At 40.7% G+C, this 12,217-nt stretch overlaps 1 long non-coding RNA gene across 2 annotated transcripts in view; it reads right to left on the bottom strand.

Moving 5' to 3' along the window:
- Positions 1–1,797: 1,797 nt before the first annotated feature.
- The window catches only part of LOC135178728 (uncharacterized), a 59,265-nt gene continuing 48,845 nt past the window's right edge, over positions 1,798–12,217 (bottom strand). For both annotated transcript variants that reach the window (XR_010303714.1, XR_010303715.1), the window contains exons 8-9: positions 4,767–4,894; positions 1,798–3,035 (exon numbers count right to left, since the gene is read on the bottom strand). This is a non-coding gene — a long non-coding RNA (uncharacterized LOC135178728). The remainder of the gene's footprint in view (positions 3,036–4,766; positions 4,895–12,217) is intronic.

Consider the following 12,217-nt stretch of genomic DNA (forward strand, 5'->3'; position numbering starts at 1 on the left):
TGCTTTGTTAGATAGAAATCAACAGTTAATAAATCAATTTATTTTCCCTCAATATTTTTGCACTAAATTTGCTTCTTGGAGCAAAAAGTAATACATCTGAAGAACAGTTGGAGGCACTGAGCTAGCAAAGTATGAAGGCTGTGCACGAAAGTGTTAACTCTTGGATACAGTTATGCAGTATCGTCACTGGCCATCATTATTTCATCATGCAAGCAGGATACATTTCATTTGGGAATTAGTATACATAGCTGGAAGAAATGCTTTCCTAAATGTCTTTCAGTCATTAGTGAATTCAGAGAGCTAGATTACAGGATAAAGTTATATTCTTGCATCAGATAGATCTGTTTAAATCTAGGTAGTCTCTGCTGATTACACTGAAATTGCTTGAATTTAATGTGCTGTAATTGCAATTGGAAATGGTCTATGTAATGAACACTCTACTATGTGGAGCACTGTTAAAAGGTAACATACAAAAAGCTTGGCTTGATACAGAATACAGCTAGAGCCTACTGAGAACAATGCATTTGTGTATACAAATACTGTTCTTTGACAAGATTCTGAATTAGTAACACATGAATCTAAAGCTGTAATTACTGTCGCTTTTCCAGATGAAGGGGGAGGATTTAGAATCAATGAAAAAATGAGTTAGTTTTGTCTTCATCATCTACAGAGCAATTGCTACAAAAATAAAAAATTAGGAAGACTGAGAGGAGAGAGTGATTTTACTGAACACAGCTAGTCAGAAACCTTCCTGTCCTCTCACCTCCCAGCCTTTTCCTTTCAGGCCCACTTGGACAAACATCAGTCAGTCTCCTTTACTATTCTTTTGCTGATGTTCTATGGGTTTCCAGTTTATTTCTGCATAACCTGAAAAAAATTGTATTTGTATCACAAGCCAAACAGAATGTTCTTTAATTATTTCCCAGGAGTTTTGCTTCATTTCCTGAGTGGGCATCACTGCATTGCTACACTGAAGGCCACGTCAGCACTCCTATTATAGATGTTTAACTTTGCAGGACACCATAACCCAGCTGACTTAATTGCATAGTGCTACAATTTGTTTTATGAGATGTCAGGAAAGATGCTAGTTCTTTAATATGCTTACGTTGAAATAAATTGGCTTTTTAGGGTTTTTTTTCCTTATTTTGGGGCAGTCTTGAATGTGATGAAAAACGTAAAGCAAATCACAATAGAGTCAGATCTTTCAAGGTTGCTTCTTGTCAAGGTAGCTCTTCCTTCCCAACTATATGTTGCTTTTCTAAGTGAACAGTCTTTAGACGGGAGGGTCTGTCACTCCCAATGCCCAGCTGATTTCTTAATTATGTCTTTGTTTCTCTCACTTTTAATCCTCCTGTGTCTTTGAGGATCATATTACTGAAATTAGAAATGATAAATTTTGTAGTGACTTCTTAAAACACAAAACACTGCTTCAGCTGGGTACCAGACACTACCCATGTGTGGCCCACATGTAGCCTCTGTGACTACCAGTAGGTGCTTTAGATATTAAATGCATATCAGTGTATTTAGCCCTGGGATGTCTTCTTCAAGTGGCTGGAGAAAGCACCCATTAGCTTCTTGTGAGCAATGCTAGTAGTAATAAAGGTAATAATACTTGTGAGGTTTTCAGAGCATTTAAATTAAGTTCAGACAAAACTCTGAGTATTTATGTATGAAAAAGTCCTTGACCTATTTAAAATTGTCAATAAGATCTTCTGGGTTTGTTCAGTCCAATGGGATTTAAAAAAATTCAGATTGGAGCAGCTGAGGGTGAGAGAAAGTTCACTCTTTATTGGTCATCCAAATTTGCCGAGGCAGTTTTATGAAAGTAGTGCAGTGAATGCAGAAAGCAAAATCTGACTGACAATGTTCTAAGCCAAAACCAAACCAGAAGAATGAGCAGGCTTTGCTACTCTAGCTTACATCATATGTACCTTACATAAAAGGGAACAAGAGTGATATAAAGTGTGTGGGTGAGGCAGGCAGACACATGATGCAGGAGATAAGAGGTCAGACATGAAACTCTTGCTTCCAAATTGAAATTCAGGGAATTGTCAACAAGTCCCCACCCACAAGGAATAAGTGAAAATGTGATTGTGAGGGGCCTGATGATAATCCTCGGACAAATGCTGCTCTCCTTCAGCCTGGCGTCAAGTCAGCTGTCTCCTGGCTGTGCTGGGACTGCTTTACATTGCCGTTCAATAGAGCTGGAGCAGTTTTGCCCTGCATCGTAAGACGTTTATCCCCAAGGTGAATGTATGCATCTGGTTTTGTACTCAGGGTTTTTCTTATGCAGTTCAATAGCTTCTTGCTATTAGCCTCAGGGATATTTAAATAAGATCAACCCTTTTACCTACAGGACCATAAAAAGAGAAGAGCTAACAAGGGCCTATGAGGTGTTACAGCAAAGGTGATGAGGTGCCTTTATAGGCCCTCTGCAAAGTGCTTGACACCCTGAGTACAACGGGCAAGATTCCTCCTCCACCAGTGTCTCAAGGAGTATGGAAAAACAAAGCTTTTCCCAACCGTCGTTCCTCTGTGCACGTGTGCACAGGAAATGTGAGGCACCGTCTGCGGCACATTAATGCTCTGTACTCAGCCAGTGTTCCCAGTTCCCAGATGAAAAGGCATGGAAATCCACTGCTGGCAAACCTGAGGCTGTCAGGGATTTAAGCCATTGCGCTCAGTCATATTTATATTCTACTAATGGTAGATCAGTCTTAATAAAGACAAGTTCCGCCACTAGTTCTATGTGGTATAACAACATCAACTGCTATACAATGTATATGGAAATTTCTCACCAGTGGGAGGGCATGGACAAATTCTTCACAGACACCTTTTATGCATGATGGATGTATTAGCTGCTTTCCTTGCCAACGACATCTTAGGAACTTGGCTTCCAGACTCTTGAAACTTGGCTTGGCCAAATCATTCAGCATTGAAATCTCAGTAAGCAGCTCTGTGCTGATTCGCTGCTTAATCGGTATCCAAACGAACCCATCAGGCTCTTACATGAGGCTCACATCCAGCACCTCTCTCTGGGAAAAAAAGATCCAGCATCATCAGTCACTGCTCCTTGTGTAGGACTGGCAAGATGAGATGGGCAAACGTGACTCTGGCCGTATTTCACTTTTGTAAGATTAGTCAGAGTCATTTCTTTTACATTAAAACATGCTTCAGTATTTCCTGAGTTCAGAGGGAGAATACTGAGTGTGCTTGAATCCATAATCTGAAAATAATATTAGCAGAATGAATAAATACTTCAGAAGACAAATTTTACATGGATATGTAAGCTGCAATATCTATGTGGATTTTAAAGTTAAAAGTCTGGTTAAAGCAAAATTTGTTAGACTCTCCCTCCTGCTTTATCACTCAGAGGAATATTTTGTAAAGTTTAGTTCTGCAATTCAAAAGGCAACTTTGCAGCCTCCTGCTCTCAACATCCTCCAGCTTCAGAGTCCAAAACTGGAGCAATTCTTCCACTCTTAAGGCTGCAATATTAAAAACAAGTGTGCATATGCCTGCCCAGGAGATGTGCCTAGTTCCTGACAAGAGCAGTTCGAGAGCCTTCACTGAGAGCCTTCACTGAGCTCTCTGAAGAGCTTCACCTGGCAGACCATTTCAGGAAGTATGTACATTTCCCATCCATCACCTCAAAGTCATTACAGAAGAAATGCTCTTTGCTAGCTGAACCGTTAGTTGTTCCCAAGAAACTGACTCAAGGGGCAGAGTGTAGAGCATGAGAAGTCTAACATAGCAATTGAGTGCCTAAGGATGACATAAAACCACGGGTGGGGTGGCAATAAATATGATGTTACTCATACTACATACTGTCTTACACCTCCCAGATCGCTGTCACGATTGCATGTGCTCAGAACGTTGTTTCAGAGATAACCAGATATAAGCAGAGTATCTCTAGAGGGTGCTACACAGATGAAGTCTTGCTATATCAACATTGAGTGTTCAGCTCTCATCATGTGTCTGTGATCTGTAAGCAAAGGATTTTGGACCTCATCTGACAATTTCTAACCTAGGAAAGGAGCAGTTTGATACCGTCACAATACAAATAGTGATCTATAATCATCGTGGGTATTGCTTTGTTTGTTACAGATAGAGCCAAGATGGAAATGGAAGCATTTTCCTCAGCCTTATTCTGGAATTCCTTAATCAGCTCTTGGGAAAAATCACATCACCCAAGGTCAGAATTTCTTACACTATAATAATGCTAAATTATAAATGAAATATTTTAAAATTATAATTTAAATTGTATTTGTTAAATAAAACATTCATTAGACTCTTAAAGGGATACTTGCAGTAACATGACAATTAGAAAGAGCAGAGGAGAGTATGTCTGAAACTCTATTACAGCTTCTATTCAGAACTCTTTTCTTCTGTCAATATCGGTTATAGTACTGGAGTTAAAAATAAACGTCTACTGTGATTAGGGCTTTCACCTCTTCTGAATTATGGTCCCAGTCCTCTTGAATGAGCAGCAGTAACTTCACACTTGCTCTAACATTTTGTTATATACTATTTTACCCAGCATTTATAAAATCCTTCCATAATCTATGGTTAAAATGTATTTATATGAGTAGTCCTATTCTGTGTTTTCCAACTTGCGTTGTAAAAATCTGGTAATGTTAATTAAACAAAAATATTAAATATAACATGAAAAGTAAAGGCAATACTAGTAAACATTAAAATAGAACAATAAAAAGTCTGTGACTGTGAGCAAGTCTGCCGCAACTTAAGCTGAAAATGTTACTTACAGGTATATCAGCATTGGCCCTGTAGGTGTTGTCCAAGATGGTATTGTATTGGCAGTCGGTCTGCTACCCCAGTCAGATGACTTGTGTTACCTTGATTGTGTTACCTGAGTCTCTCACTTCTGCAAGGCCTGTACATGACACAAAGTGAGAACATGAATGGACAGACATTATCCCAGCCTATCTTTGCATTTCACCAAACTGAACTGAGACAGACAAAAACATCATGGAAAAATGTTGTACTTTTTCCTGTAAGTGATCATAAACATATCTAAGAGCATAATGCACCAGATATATGCATGCTGCTGTCTGAAACTGTGTCTTTTATTTCCCAAAGAGAATGCAACAGTTAATGTTCTGCTTCAGTTTGAACATTTTTTTGTCAGCATCAGTTGCTACTAAGTCAGTCCCTATCGTTTTTTCAAAAGCATAACTTGCAACAAGACAGCAATAACAATTACATATTGTTTTCGAATAAGATGCCATTTTCCTTTCTGGCAGGCAGCAGTGGGCTTTTAATGTGTAACATTTGTTTCAGAAAACTCACAGATGCTTCCTTGACAATTGCAAAGGAAGAAAAGAGAGGAAAGGCAGAAAACAGAAAGAGCAAAGGAAAGATTCAGTTTCTATCGCAACTATTCATCTTGTGTCCTGGGCTGATTATCCAGGTTTTGGCAGGCTTAAACATCTCTGCTGACCCTATGCATGGCAGGGAGGTGCTGTGATTTGAGTCCCTGCTTTGCTGAAGTGTTGTCTCAATTTCCCACAAATGAAGAAAATACTGTGTAAGAGGTTCAACTTAAAGAAGGTCACAGCATTTTGCCATTTGTATTCTCATGTGGCAATGTGGCTGAGCAGGAAAGATTTTTCTGCTGACATAAGGCTGCTGTGTCTCCAAGGCCTACCTACACTTTTTAGTTAGAGTGTGTGTGCTATAGCAGACAACATTTCTTCCTTTGCAGCAAGAGATAGCATATAAAACATTTTATTGAGTGACTGTTTTTGTGGTAAACTGAAAAAAAACCCCACTTTCTGATAAAATTAAACCCCAAACTAGGTAAACCCCACTTCTTTGCAGTGTAAACACTTTAATATGGCTACACAAGGGAAAGGAGGGGACAGATACAGAAAGCAGGACCACTTTCTAGCCTGAGTCCTGAGCTCTTGTAAGTATGAAGAGCCAATCTGCTTTATTATCTCTACAACTATAAAAGGATATGGGTCTGAGAGAGGAGCCCTCTTTGGGTCACTCAACCAGCTAGCAGAGCTCTGGTGATATCTTGGGTCTCCCACATTGTATAGACCCCCAGCTGCTGGCTAATCAAACTTGCACACTGAACCATGATGGGAAAAGAGTTACCACACAAGTGAGGTCAGTCAAATAAAAGCAAAATTCATAGGAGATAAGCTTTACAACATACAAAATATATCAAACAGAAATATAAATGACACCAGCCTCATTCTCGTAGATGAAGTGCCAACATATACAGAAGAGCCAAGACAGTAGCTACAGTCATTGCTTTTTCCATGTTTAGTGTTTAAGCCCTGCAGCATATCTGGTGAGTGGCAACAGGCACATTTTTCCTGAACAGACACAAACCATGAAACTTTGAACAGAGTCCACCAGCACATGGCTGGTGCCAAGGAGCAAGAAACAATCAAGTGCCTCAGCTTAAGTGGCTAGACAGAGTCCAGGGTATCCATGTATTCTGCATTACAAAGTAAAATTGGTATTGTCACTGTGGAGCTGTTAAGCAATCCCGTACGTGCACAAAGGTCTCGTTCCCCAGGCCCAAGAGGAGTAAAGCCACGGTAGGTGGTTTCATTTGTGCAGCTTTAGGTCAGGTTCAGCCAAGACAACCCACCAGCCCTCTCCCCTTCAGCTTCCCACACTTGCTCCATCTCCACAGAAAATGCCTGAGCAGAAGGTGGTAGCACAGCTTTCTGTAGCCACATATATCCCCTGCACTGTTACAGCCAGTCCATGCTGCCTCCTAAGGCATTTTTCCTGAGGCTTTCCCTGATGCTCATTTAATTCTTCACACTGTGGGGTTCCATCACTCACCTACCTTGAGAGATCATTCCACAGTTTAGTAAGTATGACTACGGATTTTCAACCCCTGACAGTCATCCTAAATTTTACTATCCTTAAATTAATTCTGTTCTCTACAGATTATTTTCTTTTTCCTGGCTATTAAGGTGTTCTTCCTTTATTCCAGATAAAGCCAAACTACAAACAGCATGGAATTTATATTATTCTTTAGCTGGAGAGACCTAATCTTGAGCAGGTATAGGTCATTATGGATTGTACTTGGGGGTCCACTAAAGCTTTCTGCTTGATTAACTACCCCTACAGTGATGATAATTGCTGTTACACATGGCTGTATCAAGCACAGAGCAGAGGCCCCTCTGGCAGTGTACAGGGCAGCACTGACAGGCTCTGAGAACAGCTCTCTGCAGTTCCTGGGCCAGCAGAGAAAAGGTAACTGTGTCGCAGCTCTTTAAAACACTGGACCCCAGACCAGACCCATAAAACACACTGCTGGAGGACCACGGTTTGGTGATCTTCTTCCCAGGCTATTGCACTCCACTAGAGAAATAGGGAAGTGTGACTAATCAAATTTAAATTCATAGGAGGAAGGAATGGGCTATGTTCTGATTTGTGATCTGTTTAAATCAGGAGCTGCCCTAATAACCCCATGGACTTGGATAGCTGTGAGCACCAACTAAAGTCAAAGGCAGCTTGGGCCGAAGTGATGTGTGCTGCCAAGTTTGCTTTTACTTATTTAATTATTTTTCCAACAGTGATGCTTAAATAGCAATCATGACAGGTACTAATGGAAGACTCTAGGAGCCTTTCCCAGCTGTTTTGAGCTGCAACTCCTAAAGCTTGCCCCTCATAATTCAGTTTTAGCTTTAGGCACTTTACAGTTACTAGGCTCATTTAAGCAAAGGGCTTATTTGAAATCCACATTGGAAAAAAAGTGAACATAAGTGTGCTAGTGCCAAGCTATAAACACATTTATACGGTGCTGTAAATCAATACCTCTGCCTTTCCTTGCAGAAACTTGGCCAATTAAGCCCAACGAACAGGACACGATGATGGAACCTGTTCAGCTTATTATGGGATCAGTAGCAAAGACTGGAACCATACTACCCTGCTGAGCCTCATTTTGGTATTTCCCAGCCTGGCCAAATTTTAGACTATTTGCCTTTAGCTTGTCATGCATTGACTACTGGAAGAAAACAGAGATATGTTTTGGAAATTTTCTGAAAACAACTGGTGAGAGTCAAAGAAAGGATGCAGGGAGGATGACAGCTTACTGCTTCATGGTCCAAAGCAGTTTAAGCTTTTGTTACTGGGAGAGTCACTCCAATACAGCCTGGGTTATGAACTGTGCAGCTTTTTCCTCTAGTCACCTGCTCACATTTCAGTCTGTGAGGAGTCTTGTCTGTTGAAAGGTTTGTGTGTTGGCTGTCTTCTTTTGACCGGGGTTGAAGTTACTAACTTTATGAACCCAACTTGATCTTGATGAGCATGCAGCACATGGAAGGTAGGGAGAAAGACAATGGGAAACATGTGCACTGAGAACGGAAGGGGGTTACAAGCATTGTGTGGGTGCAGCATGAGGACAAGCAAATGGCAAGAGGCAGGAAAGGTGATGCCTGTCTGTATCTTCCAATAGTACAGTGTCTACAAACGCACTTGGTCATGCAGTAATGGTGCTATGCTCACTCTCAAATTCCTACATAAGTGCAGGTCACATAATCCTACTTTTTGCAAACAAGAAACTGTTCCAGTTTTGTTATTGGAGAGTAGTATTTCTGAATAACTGTCTTGATTACAGGGCTTCCTCTGTCTTAAGTTTTATGCAAAATATAAACCAAGGTTATGAAAGAGGGATGTGGTGTTACGGAGAGCTGGCTAGCCTTTGGTGCATTAAGTCTTTGAAAGTTATTTCTGTTTTGTGGTTATGTAAAGCCTGTCATTAACTATTAAATGCAAAGTTACCATTGTCTGAATAGGTGCTCCAACCATAGGAAGTTTAGTGTGGCTGGAAGCTGACAAAGCTGCCTTACAAGAACTGTCTAAAACACATGAGGATGCGCACAAGTAATTCTTTTCATGAGAGAAAAGAGGAAGAAAGCAAATCCTATGTCCCATGTAAAAGAGGAGAATTTAGACGTTGAGAGGACAAATATGCAGGATTTTTAATGTTCTTTTAAAGGTTCTCCTTTTCAGATCCTAAAAATTCAAGGACACTTAATGCTGCCCTAGCCCCTAAGTCAAGATTCCTGTGTATACCTCCCCTGTGTGGCTCTGCCAGTGCCTATTTAAAGTAGGAGGTAAAGATTTTCAAAGTCGAGTGCCAAAAGGCAGTGACCAAATTACCAACAGTGCCTGCCCAGGTCCTAACCCATGGCACTAATTATCCATCTGCCTCATCACATGTCTGAACAGATTCTCCATCCTGTGGCTGGGAAAGGAAGGGGCTGCCTCTCTTCTTCTCTCCATCTCACTGCAGTAGGGTTTTTAGAATGATTTTTAAACTGTGTACTGGCTATTTTCTGTTTTCACTCATCTCATTGGGACAAAAATTGATTGAGACAGGCAGAAAGGAATTGTACATCTGTGAATAGAGAACCAACTCACCTCAGAAGGTTATCACCTCACTGTACCATCATAAACCAGAGATGTAATTAGACTTAAATCTTGCCTTTTGGAAAGCAAGGAGAGAAACACATAAGCACAAAACACATAACACAAACCTGAAAATCCACAAATATCTCATACTAGTAGTGCAGTACAGTCCTGGTACTGTCCCCAGTGGGGAACTGCCCATACCCCTGAAGATACACTCATAAACAGCTCTCTACTTGACAGTCCTTTGTAGAGAAAATGCTGTCACCAGGAGAAACAAAGGAGATAAACTGGCATAGGCTTTGGAAACCTTTCCACAAAGGCTGATACGAGTATCATCTTGGTGGGTTTAGCACACATGCCCAGAGGCAGAGGACTCAGTGGCCTCTGACTGCAACTTATTTCTCAGAGCACCCTGACCATATGTTTCTACCTACCTTAATCCATTTATTTCATCAGTGAGGCAGGAGTATATTTTTCCCACTTCATGGCCCCTGTACAACATGAATTAGTGAGCTGGCTATACTCCAACAGAATATATCCTGTGATTCTGTGATCCCAGCTCCCTTCCTCCCTTTACTAAAATTGTCATTATCTGCAGAGCAAAAAGAGCATAGAGGGAAGATAAAAATCTCATGTGCAAGCTGTTGATAGCGAGAAAGTGGTTCTGCCTGGCTGCCTCTGTGGGTTGTGTGAGCCCAGCTATTCCTCTCCATGTGATACTTACATTGCCTTTCACAGCTAGTAGTACCCTTAGTTTCGTAAGATATTGTCTGCTTCTTCCAGGACATTAGCTACATTTGCTTCTATAGCTAGGATCTCTAACCAACTTCATTTGTGCTCTTTAGAATTTTCAAGTCATTCTGAAAAGCAACTCAGACATTACCTGACTTTTTCCAAGTGTGCTTCGCTATTACAGTGTCTATTATACTGCGTTTGCATCATGCTCGCCTCGACAAGGCAAGATATTTCATCCATTGCAAATCCTTCACAACACTAACTCCTTGAAGAGATTGCCAGTACATTGCATTACTGATAATTCTGCACTTCCAAGCTGCCAGTCTGTTGTGGCTCCAAAGATACACAGTGGATTATCATCTGCACATGAAGCAGCTTAGCTTGCCGTAGCCTCCTTACTTTCTCCACCTGCACTATCAAGGAATGGCACTGGTAGATGATACAGAAGATGACAGAAAAGGGGTTGTCAGGTATAAAGCATTTCAAACAACCCCCAAAACTCTGAACAGCTGACTTGCAGCACACGATGTGGCATGCTGTGAAAATTAGACTTCAGGGCTGCATTTCACCACCAAGTCCACAAGGGGTTAATACAGAATTCTGCTTGCTGTTTGTTTTTCTGCCATATGAACTTATAGAAGTACATTAGTTCCTCATCAATCTGCCATTTATCTCTGAATATCCCCACCAGCATTCCCAGTAACATTGTGGGGAGGAATGAAATGGCCATGGGGATTTTGGAACAACTCCTTTGCAGAGAAGATAATAATTTACACTAAGTACATTTATTTACTTCCACCATAATTGCTACATCTGCTTTAATGACACTAATTAATTAAGCCTCATTTAATTCATTATGTTCTCTGAGGAAGGTAGTGTTGACATTTTGCAGCTGGTACTAGAGAGGGGAGCTGTGGAAGGCAAAGTTCTTGACAAAGTCTCTGATTTGAAGTCTTCCAGGTCCCTGTATCCCTGATAGTGCCTGTGGAGTACGTTGGGCTCTGCAGCTGGAACATGCTAGATCTGATCCTTCAGCCTTCCTCAAACTGCCAACAAACCTTCAGATGAGGAAATAACAATCCAAAATCTGAGCTGACTCTAAATAAACCCCAAGCCAGAAACAGATATGGAGATAGCATACCTTGTGTTTCCTTTTAGTCCTCTCAGTGAGATCTCTTCTATTTATTTACTCATTTAGAGTTATTTAAACTTCCTAGGGTCAAACTCAGATGTGATGGGATCTATCTTCTGTTGTTCAGGATCAGCTTAATAGCAGCCCCCCATGTCTGACTTGCACATCATTCCTGTGTGTGGCTGCAAGTCTTGTTTTACACAGATGGGCAATCATGCATACAAATGCTCCTATAATTTATCCCAGAGTTGCTGAACTGTTTATATGGGCAACTTTCCATCTACTCCTAACACTCCACATCCTACAGAGGTGTTTTCTCTTGTTCCCAAAATATTATTCTTCATTAATTAAATTTCAGTAAAACAACTCTACCTTTGAAAGCTAGAGATTCTTAATCTCCTACCAGGCTCTTTGTGGTTAGGGAAACAGAGAAAAAAAAAAAGGCTCAAATTTTCCACGGTGCTATATTGCTCACTAAGTTTTTGTCAAAATGGTCTATGTTTACCACCTCTCATCAACGCTCTCTGACTTGAGTTTGTCAATAGAACCTTTTCCAACAACCATTTCAGAAGCAAAACCTGCATATTTCTCCCTGAAAACTATTTTAAAGAATCTTTTAGTTAAAGAAAATTATTTTTGTAATTTCCTAGCTTAAGACATCCTACTCCCAGCCTAGCTTTACTGATTTCAGCACCATTACACCAAGAATGAATGTGACTCACTCGATTGTTTTCGGTGGCATGATGTCACATGCATTTACCATATCCCTGGCAACAGCAAGGCTGCCCTACAGCCATTTGAGAAGAAAGAAACGGAGTGAATCAGAATAAAGCACAGTCCCTGCAGAAAGGGGGAAGAAGAAAAGAAAGGAAGAAAGGAAGAGCCACAGAGTGGGCTCTGGGAAGACTAGGCACCGGTTTGAAAATAACAAGGCAATGAAAT

This window comes from Pogoniulus pusillus, chromosome 10 (assembly GCF_015220805.1).
Source record: "Pogoniulus pusillus isolate bPogPus1 chromosome 10, bPogPus1.pri, whole genome shotgun sequence".
NCBI lineage: Eukaryota > Metazoa > Chordata > Aves > Piciformes > Lybiidae > Pogoniulus > Pogoniulus pusillus.